This window comes from Hyperolius riggenbachi, chromosome 10, assembly GCF_040937935.1.
Source record: "Hyperolius riggenbachi isolate aHypRig1 chromosome 10, aHypRig1.pri, whole genome shotgun sequence".
NCBI classification, from domain to species: Eukaryota; Metazoa; Chordata; class Amphibia; order Anura; family Hyperoliidae; genus Hyperolius; species Hyperolius riggenbachi.
Window position 1 is genome coordinate 244,773,433 of NC_090655.1, and position 11,035 is coordinate 244,784,467.

An 11,035-nucleotide genomic window follows, 5' to 3' on the forward strand; every position below is an offset into this window, starting at 1 on the left:
TTAATCACGCAACAATGACTGAACGGATTTGAATGAAATTAGGCACACACATAGTACATTACATGCAATAACATATAGGATAATTTTTATCCCCATAAGTAAAAAGGGGGCGAGACAAATACAAATTTCACTGGGAAAATGTAAACTGCAGCCATTCTTACACTGTTAATGGCAGGGTTCTCAAACTTTGCACAGTTGGTCATTGGGTGAATGGTATTAATATTCAGAAAAGTGAGTGGAGCCTACAAAAGCCAATCAAAATTCACCTATTGATTTCCAAGGGAAATATTTAATTGCTGCCATTCTTGCACTATTATTGGCACAAGCCTCAAACCTGGTACAGTTGGTCCTTTGGTGACTGGGGTTCATATTCAGAAAAGGGGGTGGAGCCACAAGCAACCAATCAGTTCTGTTTCATTTCAATGCAAAGTATTGATGCCAAAGACCACAAAGCTCACAAACTAGGTAATTGAGTAATTGTGGGCTAGGGTTAGAAAAAGTGGGCAGAGCCAACACCAGCCAAATACATACCCGGGCAATGCCGGGCCATCAGCTAGTAATAATAATAAGGGAAAACATTTTAACCACTTGAGGACCTAGGGCTTTACCCCCCTTAAGGACCAGCCACTTTTTTTCCATTCAGACCACTGCAGCTTGGGGTGTCTTCTTTCTAAAATGGGGTCATTTGTGGGGTTCCTATACTGCCCTGGCATTTTAGGGGCCCTAAACCGTGAGTAGTAGTCTGGAAATCAAATTCCGCAAAATGACCTGTGAAATCCTAAAGGTACTCATTGGACTTTGGGCCCTTTAGCGCAGTTAGGGTGCAAAAAAGTGCCACACATGTGGTATCACCGTACTCGGGAGAAGTAGTACAATGTGTTTTGGGGTGTATTTTTACACATACCCATGCTGGGTGGAAGAAATAACTCTGTAAATGGACAATTGTGTGTAAAAAAATCAAAAGATTGTCATTTACAGAGGTATTTCTCCCACCCAGCATCGGTATGTGTAAAAATACACCCCAAAACACATTATACTACTTCTCCCGAGTACGGCGATACCACATGTGTGGCACTTTTTTGCACCCTAACTGCGCTAAGGGGCCCAGAGTCCAATGAGTACCTTTAGGCTTTACAGGGGTGCTCACAATTTAGCACCCTGCCCACTTGCCAGGACAGTTAACAAACCCCACAAATGACCCCATTTTGGAAAGAATACACAACAAGGTATTCCATGAGGGTAATGGTGAGGTCATTGAATATTTTATTTTTTGTCACAAGTAAACGGAAAATGACACTTTGTTAAAAAAAAAATAAAAAAAAAATTCTGCTAACTTGTGACAAAAACTAAAATCTTTTATGAACTCACCGTGCACCTCACATAATACTTTAGGGTGTCCTCTTTCCAAAATGGGGTCATTTGTGGAGTCTGTCCTGGCATTTTAGGGTCTCTGCAATCATTACATGTATGGCCAGTATTAGGAGTTTCTGCTATACTCCTTATATTGGGTATACAAGTAATGCACTCTGGGCTGAAAGGAAAAATGAACGGCAAACATACCTTGCTCCACATCAATGGCAGATCTTCCTCCACATCAACGGCAGTGATAACCTCAGGAGAGAGACACCCCGTGCCACCCTGCACTCAGGGTGAGCCACCAACTTATGTGACTGGGCCTCAGAACTTTAGTGTACAGCATTATGCCTGTAGGATACAGCAATATGCCTGCCAATAGAGATGACTCTGTGTGGCATTAAAGCATCATCATAGGCCCAAATCACATATAAACCGGGGGTGTCCACACTCAAGGGAAATTCAAACATGCCGTCTTATATCGCCAACCCAGGACAGATCAGCAATATCAAGCATGGAGACCGATCCTTCTTCCGACTTTTATGCTTACCCGTTTGGTTTGCAAGCTTACCTCTCCTCTCCCTGCGACAATGTGCAAAAGACCACTGAGTGTGTGCCTACTCCTGTGTCTGGAGTTCCCTAGGTTCTAATAGTGTACCTGCTCGTGGTACCTCTCAAAACACGGCCCTACGCATAGGCCAGGCTGGTCAGGACAGCGGGGACAATAAAAACTGGTGTCATTCCTTCTTCCAGTCCTGCTGCAGACACGACAACGTTTTCTTCGGATGCGATGACCTGGGGCACACGGAATCTGATAGGCGTAATGCCTACCATGCAGTCGGCTAGTTGCATCTGGGGGGGCCTGGCACCTCCTGGATACAGGATGTCCAGAATGATCTGTTCCTGAAATTGGAGGAAAGATCCAGTTCTCCCAGCCTTACTGTAGAGAACAAAGCTGTTGTAAACTGCCAATTGAATCAGATAAAAAGACACTTTCTTATACCAGCGTCTTGTTTTCCGGGTAACTAAATAGGGCGCTAACCTCTGGTCATTGAAGTCCAGCTCTCCCATGTTGACATTATATTCGTGGACGACAAGGGGCTTTTCAATGACCGCAGTTGCCCGTTGAATTTGGACTGTCGTGTCTGTGTGAATGGTGGACAGAAAGTAAACGTCCCTCTTGTCCCTCCATTTCACCGCGAGCAGGTCTTCACTCTTCAGTACGCAAGGCGACCCTCTGCCCCCGTAAAAGTCTGGTGGTAACGAGCCGTTGGGGGAAGCCCTGGTGACTAGGCCGCGCAGTGCCACAGCATCGGATTCCTTCTAACTTTAAGTGCTGAAAGAGGGCCACGCTTGTGTACTAATTGTCCACAAAAAGATGGTACCCCTTCTGGAACAAGGGTGACACCAAGTCCCACACAACCTTTCCACTGCTCCCCAGGTAGTCAGGGCATCCGACCGGCTCCAATTTTGAGTCTTTTCCCTCATAGACCCTAAAACGACATGTATAGCCTCAGCCTGTGGCCCTTTCACAGAGCTTATACAGTTTCACCCCATACCGGGCGCGCTTGCTTGGGATATACTGTTTGATGCCAAGGCGCCCGGTAAAGCGTAAGAGGGACTCGTCTACGCAGATGTTCTGTTCAGGGATATAAGCATCTGCAAATGTTGATGACAGGTGGTCTATGAGGGGCCGAATTTTGTGGAGCCGGTCATAAGCAGGGTGGCCCTTTTCATGACAGGTTTCGTCGTCGTTGAAGTGCAGGAAGCGCAGGATGGACTCAAATCGTGTCCTGGACATGGCAGCAGGGTACAAGGGAACATGATTTACTGGGTTCGTAGACCAATACGACCGCAGTACATTCTATTTCATTAGTCCCAAGTGAAGGATAAGGGCCAAAAAGATTTTAATGTCGGAAACTTGGACTGGTTTCCACCGGAAAGGCTGGGCATACATGCTCTCCGGGTGCTCGGTGATGAATTGTGTGGCTTTACGGTTGGTCTCAACCACAATTAAGTCCAAGAGAACCTGGGTGATGAACAGCTGCAAAAAGTCTAGGGCCGTTCCTAGATGAGCTGTCGCCACCTGGACTCCAGACTGGGCGGTGAAAGGGGGCACTACGGGTGCGGCGGAATCAGGGGATTGCCAATCTGGTTGTGCCAGCACCTCTGGGAGTCTATGGGTACTACGGGCCCGTCTTCTTCTTGGTGGCTGCGACGGGGGTACTACTGCACTTGCCACCGTACCAGTTTCAACTTCCATGCTGACGCTCACCACTTCGCCAGGGTCTACAGAAGTACTGGTACCAAGTCCAGGAGATGCTGCGCTGCTGGTGCCTGCCTCACCAAGAAAACTATCAACAGCGCTAGCACCACCCTGCTGCCCTTGAGGCAGATCCTGCTCCACCTGCGGTCTAACGACTTGGGGTCTGGTACGCCTGGCTCTAGCCGGGACCATAGCCTCATCATCACTTTCGGTCAGGGAACCACTGCTTTCTACAGGTTCAAATTCGGACCCGGAAGATTCGACGGATGATTCTTCCCAAAAGAACTCATCCGACTGGTCCATGTACCTGTATACCTCGTCATCGGAAAGCCCCCTTCTTGCCATTGTGGATTGCTAAATTTATGGGGTTTTCCTCCGAGACTACCCAGAAAAAAAGAGCACCTACCTAGCAAAAAGGGAGTATTTGAGAGGTATTGGGGTTGGTGGGAAGTGGGGTCTCAGAGGCAATCAAACAATCACGGGACAATCAAATACAATTACAGCACAATCGACTCCAATCACAGCACAAGCAAATCTGATGCACTCGGAAGGTGGTGGTTGGGTGTGGTGGGGGGGGGGAGGGAAGGGTTGGTGTGGTGGGGGGGGAGGGTTGGGTGTGGTGGGGGGGAGGGTAGGGTTGGGTGTGGTGGGGGGGAAGGTAGGGTTGGGTGTGGTGGGGGGAGGGTGGGGTTGGGTGTGGTGGGGGGGGGGGAGGGTGGGGTTGGGTGTGGTGGGAAGTGGGGTCTCAGAGGCAATCAAACAATCACGGGACAATCGAAGCCGATCACGGGACAATCAAATACAATCGCAGCACAATCGAATACAAGCGCAGCACAATCAAATCTGATGCACTCGGAAGGTGATGGGGGGTGGTGGTGGGGTGGGGGTTGGTGGGAAGTGGGGTCTCAGAGGCAATCAAACAATCACGGGACAATCGAAGCCGATCACGGGACAATCAAATACAATCGCAGCACAATCGAATACAAGCGCAGCACAATCAAATCTGATGCACTCGTTAGGTGATGGGGGGTGGTGGTGGGGTGGGGGTTGGTGGGAAGTGGGGTCTCAGAGGCAATCAAACAATCACGGGACAATCGAAGCAGATCACGGGACAATCAAATACAAGCGCAGCACAATCGAATACAAGCGCAGCACAGTCAAATACAAGCGCAGCACAGTCAAATACAAGCGCAGCACAGTCAAATACAATGCACTTGGACGGTGATTAGGGGGGGGTCTGAGGGCGATTTGAGGGGGTGGGGGGTTGATCAGGAGCCCGCACGGGACAGACTGAGTCCTGATCTGATGAGAGGCAGACACAGGGGGTTACTGATCAAAGATCAGTTAGTGATCGCTGGGGAGGACAGATGTAAACAATGCACAGGGGATGTAATCAGGCGGGGGGTATGAGGGCAATCGAGGGCCTGGGCAGGTGATCGGTTACCCCCGCGGGGCAGTTAGGGTCTGCTCTGATGGGTGGGGGTGCTGAGGGGTGATGGACAGGTGATAGACAGGTGATCAGAGGGGGATCAGAGGGGGATCAGGGGGTAAGGTAGCTGTATACAGATGTATACAGTATACAGGGGCGTAGTCTGGGATGGGGTCTGGGGGTGATCTAAAGGTGGGGGGGATCAGGGGTGACTAGGAGGCAGTTAGGGACCTAAACTAAGAGGCAGCGTCACTAGTTAGTGGCAGGTGGGGGGGGTGGGGATTTTGCAGGGGTGCAAGGGTGCTAGGCAGGGGTCTGCTGGGGTGATCAGGGGGGGTATGAGGCCTGGGGTGGGAGATCAGGGGGGCTGTGGGTAAAAAAATGCAGTGAGCTGTATAACTTACAAGTGGTTCCTCCTCGCTGGTGGTCTCTGCAACAATGAGACCACGAGGCGAGGAGGAAGCACGTATAAGGCACTTTGTTTACCTAACAAAGTGCCTTATACATCCTGATTGGCTGCTTTTACGGATTCCTCCGCTCGCCGGCTCTGCTAAGTGGCCGGCGAGCAGAGGCAAAATGCCGGGCTTCCGACTCCCGGCGGAGGATCGCGTCACGGATGACGCGATCGCTCCGCCCATGCCCCTACAAGGACCGCCGCCATTTGTCTATACGGCGGTCCTTGCGGGGTGCACTTCCCGGCCGCCATTTGTATATACGGCGGTCGGGAAGTGGTTAAGGTGCTTCTTGATACAAAAAACCAGGAATAAATGCAGAAAACAATTAATAGTGCAAATTTACACAAATGAACAATAATAGAAAAGCTAACGTAAAACTGGAACAACAAGAAGACACAGTGAAAAAGCTTGGCACTGCTAATGTTGATTTATTGATGATGCACTTGCATCCAATTCTTGTCAAAAAAGTTCATCTTGTGCATCTTGTTCATCTTTATCTTGTGTTAATCTGACAATGATGATAAAGATGGAGGGGACATGGGACAGGCCTGTCATGATTCCGCGAACGCCATTGCGGCAAGCGCATGTAAAGGTGCTCAAACGATGATCTGGAGAGCCCCTTTAATTCATATGCCTGGCTTTTAGAAACTCAGTGTTTTTCCATCTCACAACCCCTGCACTAGGGGATGTGAATGTTTGTGTTGTACTTACTGAGAGAAGCCATTCACCCTAAAACCAGACCATTCACACAGGAAAAAGGTTATCTAAAAGGGGGGCAATAAAGATTCTCCAGGAAGTCTCCTATCCTAGTTTTAAAGATAAGGAGAGGAACAGATCCGGGTCGTGAACTCATTAGGACCCATTCACATTCCTGTCTGTCCTGAGAATACCCAGAGACATGTCCCTGGTTTAATGCGCTTTTGATATCTCACTTCATATTAGTCCATAATTCGATGGATATTGCGTAACCGTTTGGGCCCAGTGGTCCACAACTCACAGTGCGCCAATGCGACCAGCGCAGCCCACCTTCTGAGACGTTAATCGATCTCCTAGTCATCTCACAGCCTGAGGTATTGATTACATAGGCAAGGAAGGTGGTACTCCAAGCGAGTTTGATATCGATTGGTTCAGCGCATGCTGACAGAATGTAAAATGTTGGGTTTTATATGATATGTCAGATATCCGCTGAGTTATGGCATACTTGAAGAAACTGCCAATTCTGTCCCTCAGACAATAGGGGCGGACTTCAGCAGCCTGAGGTCAGATTGTTAAGGGTGGAAACCTCTCTTGTTACCATCCACACCCTGTGGCAGAGGAAGAGTTAAAACTGACTGACACTCAGCCTGGAGAGAGAGAGCCCAGCCATCCTGTACCATGATGATAAAAGGATTAATACCTATTCCACAGAACTTTCCAGAATTGGAGTACACATCTTCAGTGGGACTTACCCCAAAGGACACGGTAACTTGACAAACTGCTCAGACTGTAATCAGCTATTATTTTCATATTGAACCCTTATTATTTCTCTATTCATTTGTTTCTATTGCTATATTTTGTTCTGCATTATTTCTTTAAATAAACGATTTAAAAATCGTTCGTCTAAGTGCTGTTCTGAAACAAATCTCCGCCAAAAGAATTCACATCTTCAGAGAGACATGTTACCATAACTGTTTTGATATTAAATATTGTTAGTTTTGCTATCTCTGGAAAGGTTGTCTAATTAACCCTTTTTCCTACAGGAGTTAGCTTGAGTTAGAATAAGTGCATTCGCACGCTTTTATTGCGGATTGGTGGCAGCGACCTGGTCTCTATATGAGAGCACAGATTGTATCGATTGTATATACAATCGAAATTGGACTGTGTGTGGACCTACCAACCAATCCAAAAGGTTACTTTGCCTGCAGTTCTGACTGTCTTCAGGATTCCTTCAGGGTCTGAGGCTTTATAGTAAACTGCAGCAAAGTGAACAGGAATTGGTGGGTGACTGCGCATACGTCACAAGGCCGTGCTCCAGACAGCACCCACTGCCCATCCCACGTCCCCTCCATCCTGCACAAGATAAGTATCATCTTTATTATCATTGTCAGATGAACACAAGATGAAGATGCACAAGATGAACTTTTTTGAGAAGAATTGAATGCATCAGCAAAAAATCAAAGTTAGCAGTGCCGAGCTTCTTCACTGTGTCTTCTTGTTGTTGCAATACACTGCCTTGGCTCTGAGCACGCTGACAGTCTACACACCGCAAGACCCAAATCAAAGCATAATCCCCCAAAGACCGCACCACAATCCAATGTATCAGTAATAATAGTAATAGTATAGTAAGGGCGGTGTTGGCCTGGATACCTACTCGTCTTCACGATTCGCCGCTAATGGCGGCTTCAACCGGGCATGAAGCCGCCATTAGCGGCGAATCGCGAATGCGAGTAGGTCTCCAGGTCCACACCGCCCTTCCTCCTCCTGCTCATGCTGTGGTGAGTTCTTCTATTTCACATCACTTGTTTTTTCACTCTGCCGGTCTGAGTGGCTTATTCCTGGTTCACTTTACCTCGTCTGGGTCCTCCATCATTGGTGCATTTTTTGGCTTTGTTTTCACTGGCTATATTATTCATTTCCACGCATCCTTTGCACAGCTTTTAGCACTTAATTACCTGTTTGCACTATATTAGCAGGTGTCACTTTACCCACCCCTTGCTGTACTGTACGCTTTATTAATGGAGTAGAGGAAGAGGTGGGCTTATTTATGTCATGAAACCTATTTATTGGGGATTATTATTAGTGTGTTACCTGGAACCCCTTTTGTTTTAATTGTTTTTATCCACTTTGTGCAATCATGAATTTATTAATAAAGCTCTTTTGTTATTACTGATACATTGGATTGTGGTGCGGTCTTTGGGGGATTATGCTTTGATTTGGGACTTTAGTTTTGAATCCCTTTTTCTGCACACAATTTTATTGTTATTTATTGTGAACATAATTGAGCTTTAATGACCTTGTACTGGTGCTGCCCTTCCTTTTGTGAGTTACAGTCTGCACACCGCAATCAGAGTTGCCCTCTCCATGTGTGTTTGTTTGCGTGTGCCAACCCACTACTCTCTGTTGTTGTAACGTAAAACTGGAAAGGCCATATTCAAGTGTACAACAAAGCAAGAGTGCAGAGCGCACAGGCAATGTAATGAAAGAGATACTTAGCCCAGGGAGTGCAGAAGATCAAGAGGACCTGAGATCCACCGTGCAGCAAAATACTGGGGACATTGAAAGACCTGGCGGCCTGACATACGTGCCGACTGCTGCATAGCTTTCGGAGAGCACAAATGCCTGACTATTCAGATCCTACTCAGTAGCATAGGACTGGCATTTGGGCTCTCCTAAACCGACATTTCAGCATCTGAAACACATCCCCTATCTATTTATGTATATTGAATGAAGCCCCGCCCTCCCAGTGATGTTTAGCATAGGCTCACTTCCCTGGAGCATCCTGGGAGACCAGGTGTATTTTGTACTGGCTTCAGAACTCTCAGTAAACAAACATTCCACAGAGCTGCTCCTGCCAGGACCAAAGATGTCAACACCTGTGATAAATTTCATAATGTAAATCAGGGTGAGGAAATATTTCACAATAGGTAAACATTGACTAAGTAATTAATAAGGGACTATTGTAACAAAATAAGCAAATTTAATCATTGTTATTTTCACTACAGTTCACATACAGTATTATGCAATATGGGGACTATATATGGCTTTTTAAGTGTTTTTAATTATGATTTGTGATTGTATATACAGTATATTGAATTTTGTAATGAATAATTTAAGACTAAATATGTTCAGTGGTGCTGTCCTTTGGCCTTATTTTTGGGAATATGTTGGTTAACCACTTGAGGACCGTAGGCTTACACCCCCCTAGTGACCAGGCTATATTTTACAATTTAGGCCACTGCAGCTTTAAAAGAGAACTGTAGAGAGAGATGTATGGAGGCCGCCATATTTATTTCCATTTAAGCAATACCAGTTGCTTGGCTGTCCTGCTGATCCTCCACCTCTAATACTTTCAGCCATAGACCCTGAACAAGCATGCAGCATATCAGGTTTTTCTGACAATTTTGACAGATATGACAAGATTAGCTGCATGCTTGTTTCTGGTGTGATTCAGCCACTACTTCAGCCAAATAGATCAGCAGGGCTGCCAGGCAACTGGTATTGCTTAAAAGGAAATAAATATGGCAGCCTCCATATACTTCTCACTACAGTTCTCCTTTAAGGGCTCGCTGCAGGGCCGCACAACTCAGCACACAAGTGATTCCCCCCACCCTTTTCCTCCCAACGACAGAGAATTCTGTTGGTGGGCTCTGATCACTGCTGTGTTGTTTGTTTGTTTATTTATTTATGTCTTTTTTTTAAATAAATTGTACTTTTTTTAAATTATTATTATATCCTTTTTTAAATTATTATTATAATCCCCCAAAGACCGCACCACAATCCAATGTATCACTAATAATAGTAATAGTATAGTAAGGGCGGTGTTGGCCTGGATACCTACTCGCCTTCACGATTCGCCGCTAATGGCGGCTTCAACCGGGCATGAAGCCGCCATTAGCGGCGAATCGCGAAGGACGAAGGCGAGTAGGTCTCCAGGTCCACACCGCCCTTCCTCCTCCTGCTCATGCTGTGGTGAGTTCTTCTATTTCACATCACTTGTTTTTTCACTCTCCCGGTCTGACTGGCTTATTCCTGGTTCACTTTACCTCGTCTGGGTCCTCCATCATTGGTGCATTTTTTGGCTTTGTTTTCACTGGCTATATTATTCATTTCCACGCATCCTTTGCACAGCTTTTAGCACTTAATTACCTGTTTGCACTATATTAGCAGGTGTCACTTTACCCACCCCTTGCTGTACTGTACGCTTTATTCATGGAGTAGAGGAAGAAGTGGGCTTATTTGTGTCATGAAACCTATTTATTGGGGATTATTATTAGTGTGTTACCTGGAACCCCTTTTGTTTTAATTGTTTTTATCCACTTTGTGCAATCATGAATTCATTAATAAAGCTCTTTTGTTATTACTGATACATTGGATTGTGGTGTGGTCTTTGGGGGATCATGCTTTGATTTGGGTCTTACTGTACTTTTGAATCCCTTTTTCTGCACACAATTTTATTGTCATTTATTGTGAACGTAATTGAGCTTTAATGACCTTGTACTGGTGCTGGTAGAATGAACGACTCGGTCTCGACCTGGATTTTAGGCCTGATTGGCCAATTTTATTGTATGTACCACAGTGCAAGGTAGCACAACGTTTCGACCAAAGGGTCTTTATCAAGTGCTTGATAAAGACCCTTTGGTCGAAACGTTGTGCTACCTTGCACTGTGGTACATACAATAAAATTGGCCAATCAGGCCTAAAATCCAGGTCGAGACCCAGTCGTTCATTCTACTTGGACTGTTGCTACACCTTAGGTGGATACGGGTGTGACTGGCCGACTCCCTGGTTGGAAGTATATATCTGGGTTGAAGTATTAAGGTATTTACTTTGCCT